The sequence below is a fragment of the Mercurialis annua genome, linkage group LG4 (assembly GCF_937616625.2).
Source record: "Mercurialis annua linkage group LG4, ddMerAnnu1.2, whole genome shotgun sequence".
In the NCBI taxonomy this organism is placed as follows: Eukaryota; Viridiplantae; Streptophyta; class Magnoliopsida; order Malpighiales; family Euphorbiaceae; genus Mercurialis; species Mercurialis annua.
Window position 1 is genome coordinate 38170508 of NC_065573.1, and position 6296 is coordinate 38176803.

The 6296-nt window shown below is 27.1% G+C and overlaps 1 long non-coding RNA gene across 1 annotated transcript; it reads right to left on the minus strand.

Annotated features, from left to right (window-relative positions):
- Positions 1–1983: 1983 nt before the first annotated feature.
- LOC126679084 (uncharacterized) lies at positions 1984–3184 on the minus strand. The gene is made up of 2 exons (XR_007640797.2): positions 2523–3184; positions 1984–2421 (listed from the first exon to the last, which is right to left on the minus strand). It is a non-coding gene; the product is annotated as an uncharacterized LOC126679084 (long non-coding RNA).
- Between the last annotated feature and the right edge of the window lie 3112 nt (positions 3185–6296).

The following is a 6296-nucleotide window of genomic DNA, read 5'->3' on the forward strand; positions in this document are numbered from 1 at the left end:
GTAAAATAATATGATATATTACCTCAGCATAGAAAAGATATAAAAAATACATCAAGATTTTACCTTTTTTATTTTTTTACTCTCAGCGTTTAGATATTTGTAATTTTACTCCACCGCATAACACATGCAATTTAAATGTCACTTTTTCTCTCACTCTCTTTCTCTTTCACGCGCATAAGACCTACACCCTGACAACTACCATCCCATAACTCTTGCTCATTTTGCTTTATGGGTGACAGCTCATTTTACTTTATGGTTGACAATAAATCAATTGAACAAATTAAATTTGTTTTGCTTTAATAGTGCATCAAGCATATGGTTAACAATAAATTAATTTAACAATATAAATTTGTTTTACTTTGCTTTAACAGTGTACAAGCAATAAAAAAAATTAAAACTATAATAAATAGTTTTTCTATAAATAAATTGTGATTTAATATCAATTTCAACTTAAAATTAATTTATTTCAGTTCCAAATATTAAAAATTGTGTTGTTGATATTATTCATTGAGACGACAACGTTTTTTGTGTTGTTGATATTATTCATTGAGCAAATGGTCATTGTAGTCTCTCAACTTATATATTAGACTCAAGTAGATCATAAATATTATCATAAACTCACCATACATATTATCACATTATCATAATATTATTATTATGTTATCATGTCATTATCAGTATCGTATGTAACAAACTATTATATATATGATAATGTGATGATACTGCTGAATAATATTAGAAAAAATCACAGTATCACATTATCATATGATTATCACTGTATCACCCTTATCATATGATTATCACAGCTTCACCTTATCATGTAATTATCAGTGTATAATATTGCATTGGCATCTTATTATCATTCCACAATCAGTATTGTAGCATATTGTTATCATCTTGTTATCAATAAGAACCTTATCATATTACTTTCTTCACATTATCATCTCGTTATCATATTATCATATTATTATTATAATTTTATTATTTAATTATCATCTGGTTATCATGCCACTATCATTGATAATATTATCTTATCTTAAATATTATCATAAGATTATCATAATATAATTATAGTCTTATCGTAATATTATCATAGTATTATCATAATTTTTGCATAAATTATTTTACATAATTTATGCTAAATTACATAACATAATCATAATAAAATCATAACTTTATCATAATATTATTGTAAATTTATTACGCAAAATTATTTTACGTACTTTATCATAATCTTAGCATATTTTTATTATAATATTATCATAACTTTATGATAATATTTTTATTATTTAATTATCATTTGATTATCATGCCACTATCATTGATAATATTATCTTATCTTAAATATTATCATAAGGTTATCATAATATAATTATAGTCTTATTGTAATATTATCATAGTATTATCATAATTTTTGCATAAATTATTTTACATAATTTATGCTAAATTACATAACATATTCATAATAAAATCATAACTTTATCATAATATTATTGTAAATTTATTACGCAAAATTATTTTACGTACTTTATCATAATCTTATTTTATGTTATAGAATTTATGCAGAATTAAATAATATTTCCATAACAATGTCATAATATTATCATATGCTTATCATAATATTATCATATACTTATCATGGTATTATCATAGTCATACCATAACATTATCATAAAATTATCATAGCCTGATCAATAATGTTATCATAGTCTTACTATAGTATTATCACAGTCTTATCCATAGATTTATCATAATATTATCATAGTGTTATCATAGTGTTATCATAGGTTTATCACGGTATTATCATAGTATTATCATAGATTTATCAAAATATTATCATGATAATCTTATTATAATTTTTACATAACCTTTCTCATAACTTTTTTGTATAAATTATTTTACGTAATTTACTATAAATTAGATAATATTTTCATAACGGTTTTTTAATTTTTTCACAAAGATTTATATAAGTCACAATTACAATAATAAAAAATAAAACAATAACATTTCTGGTACAACAATACTCTTTCTATACAAATATCTGAAATTGCCCTAAAACACACGCACTAATAAATCCAAATTCTTGCACTAAAATATACTTATAAAACTACCAAACCCATAATGTTTTCTTTGGCTGCTTAAGAATAATGCAAAGGCAAGTCTTGCATATCCTCTTTATGAATAGACTGAAATTTTAACTGCAATTAGTCCCTTTAAATGCAACTGAAAATTACATCCATCAAACTGAATTTGTACTTTTAAAATCAAGCTTTTACCAATTCTAGCAGCATGGTGATTAGCTGCATACTCATCTTTACTCAAATTCCTGGCATCAATAAGCGCAATAACGACCGTGTCACCAAGAACCATTTGAATAGAAGTAGAAGTTACAATAGCCAAATCAAGCGGACACAACTCTCTCTTCAAAGGGATATGCACATTTATAGCAACCAACATAGTATTGGTTTAAAAAAAATTAAAATCTCAATTGAAATAAAAAAAGAAATAAGGAAGAGTATTACAAATGAATTTGTGATGCACTGATGCTGCTCATGAACCTCTCAAATCCGCTTTGGCTTTAATATCCTCATCTCCGAAGGCAACATAAACGATGAACAATACAATTAGTAGTTAATCACTTTTACAATCATTTACAAAATTTACTAGATTTAAAATTTAAAGACGAGAGAAGTTAATTCATCACAAATTTAACAAATCAAGGCAAAAAACTTACATCTTTACATATAAAAATAACTAAAATAAAATCACTCTTTCATGAAAAAGAGACTTGACCTACTGTAATTATGATTACCAATTTTAAAAAACAAGAAGATGCAAATGTGATAAAATATTAACTTGGAGAAATATGAAAAGACTAACCTGCAAACCAATACCTATTCATTTTTTGGTCATTGAATCTCAAATTCCATTCTCCATCAATTTTACATGAAATTAATTGAAAACCACAAACCCACACAATAAAACCTAAAAAAGAATCCTACTGCCAACGTAACTGAATCTACCATCCATCCGCCGCTTCCCGTACCACTGCCGCCTCTGAAGATCGCCTCCGCCGCCGAAGATCGGACTAATGCTTCCAACGATTTGGCAACAGTGAGCCTCTCCTTCTCTTCGACATTAAAGCAAATAAAGAAGAAAGAGAGAGGAGATAAGTAAAACAGAAACAGAGTTTAACAGACACTAGGTATTTGTTTTTATTTAAAGAGGTAAATAAATAAATAAAATAAATATTAGAGTAGAAACATAAAACGTTAGAAAATGGAAAGTATTTTCTTTAACTTTTTCAGTGTGAGGTAAAATTTATAAATATTTTAAAAAATTTAAAAATTGGAGTATTTTTCCTAAATTTCTCTATTTAAAATGAAAATATCCGATAGGCCTGGCTCAAGCTCGGCCCATAAGCAGGGGGGCCTCACTGAAACCGAATTACCAGAGACCCGACTTTCCACTAATGTCATCACTCAATAGATGAAAACTTGAAATAAACAATTAAACATCAAAGAAACGCAACGGTCTGTGGCTGAACTCAAGTATCTGGGCTTGGGCCACAAACTAAAGCTACTAAACCATTCTGTTACTACATTGGACCGTTGTGACCGGGCCGTACTGACCTAATTTAGGTATCATATGTTCAACTTCAAACCCCATGAACCATTATCACATTTCTTTTGATTTACATAATTAAGATGGAAAAGAAGTGCAAACTTGAATGTCTTATGTAAATTGGGAGATGTGAGCTTCTTAAGTGTACATAAATTTTTCCTCAAAATGATAATGTACATAAACTTATAATTTGAAATTTTGAATGTTATTTATGTATGCAGGGAGAAATAATGCTTCTACTTAATGAGTGCAATGATTAAAAAAAACAAACAAACAATATCCATGTGAGTGGATGATTAAGGTAATACTATCATTAAGTTCTTAAATTTTGAGAGGCTGTTGCTATGATTAGGGTTGTGCGGGTTCTACCGTCGAATCAAATTATATGCAACCGAGTTTTTCCAATTTTTTCAATCAAACCGTAACCAATTTTTTTACAAAGTGAAGTAATTATTTGTTTCGGTCGGTTATTTCAATTAACCGAATAATTCAATTTTTCTTGATATCAATTATTAAAGAAATGAAAACTAAATAAAAAATAATTTAGTGCTAATTTTAAATTCTACAGGCAAAATTTAGTTCTATGTCCTATAAAACGTTATAAAATATTTTAAATTTCTAAATTTTACAAAAATAAAATTACATATAGAATACGGTTACCGGTCGGTTCAATTAGTTCAAAATTTTCATATAAAAATGGAACCGAATCTAATTATAATTAGTTAGAATTTTTAAAATTATTAATCATAAGAACCAAATTAACCAAAAATTAAACCAAATTCAGATTTTCTTAAAAACTCGATCAGTTAATTCAGTTATATCCGAGTAGTGCACCCTCTAATTGTGATAGTAGATACAAATTCCTATTCAAAATAAGAATATTTAAACATTTTACACCTAATGCAAATTAAGATCAAAATCCTCTCAAATTGATTTAATCTATTATGTTCAATTAATCTATATCATTCATTACAAAAAAAATGGTTGAGATTTAAAAATATAAAATATGCTAAATTAATTTACGTTATTTATAATGTAAACTGATTGAACATATGAAAGAATCCTAATCCCTAAATTATCATTATTTTATCATATAGAATGCATGCCTGATCATAAGAACGTGAAGAAAAACACCAATATTATAGCGCAAATGCCTTGTTTGGATGTTGAGTGAGCACACGATTTTGACAGTGCGAATTTCTTTTAATGGCCGATTGATTGGCAGTATTATGATGGACTGAGTTGAGAAAGGTATCCAATGTGGATCCATTGAACATCCAATTCAATTCTGACCTACTTTTATACGTTTCGTTCTGTTGCTATATATATATTGTCTTGTTCAATGCCCTTCAAATCTCCCTCTACCGACCCGTCATTTTTCAGCTTTGACAGATTTTACAGCTGGGAAATTCCCAAAGTAAAAAAGCTTTTAGAAGTTTTGGTGAGAGATTATAAACGTTTCCAAGTCATCTAGTGATAAAAATTTGCTAAAATGATAATTTCATTCAACAAACACTAAAAAGAAACACTTCTTCACAAAATTACTAAGAAAGAGGAAAAAAACTATCATAGAAAGACATTTTTGTTATCATATGTCAATATATATGATGAGTAATAGCCGAATGCAAATTCATACTCCTTCCGTCCTACAAATATATTTTTTCCCGGAAAAATAAAATCTTCATTAAAAATCGACTATAAAAGTCTCGTTTCTAGCCGTGACAATTAGGCAAGAGTATTGTTACAAAAAACCGAATCTCTAAGGGCTTTTTTGTCAACTTCCTATTATACCCTTAATTTAATAATTTAAATATTTTAAATTTTATTAATTATAATATTTTAGAAACAATAATGATTAGTATTAAAATTATAATATAATCTTGAAAAACTAAGTTTATTTAATTTTTGTATTGGATAAAATAATAATTAATGATGATTAAGAAAATATAACAAAAGTGATTGACATTAATGAGGGACAACAGTGGTAATTTAAGTTGACAATTCAAATAAAAATAGAAACTTTATCTATAATATATTTACATATTTTTATATGACCGAAGGAGTAGTATTTAAATTTTCAAATGTAATTTTTTAGTGTATTATCTAAAACTTGAAAACGATGATGTTACCCTAGACATATAAACAAGGTTTTAAAATTTGAAATTATGATCATCAATTAGTTGCTCGATAACCATAATTGTTCTTGGAAGTTGGGCATTACCAAAATTAAAGTTTCTAAAATACTTAGTAGGTAGAAGTATGTGATGATTTTTTAGACTTGCAAATTGATACTCCTATAGTCCTATTCTTTATTTTAGGTTATTTTCTTAATTATCAATACACTTTAGTTACTCGTTTTCCTATTAATCTTGATTACATTTTTTTTATACATAAATGTGCATTATAGGAATTGAGCTTGAATCGTAGTCAAAGTTGAGCTTGTATCCAAAAAAGCCAAAACCAAAATTTGGAAGTTAAAACTTAAACTTGAAAATGGACAGCCTGACTTTATCAAGGACTGATGTCGGACATTTTAGAACTTTGCCTACATCACCACATTAATACCGTTGTCTCTTATTTAATCCCATATTTACCCTTTCTCTATTCCCTCTCGTTTTTGAATTATACATTCTGGGCCGGTGGGCCCTACCATTCCCATCCATATTACCTGA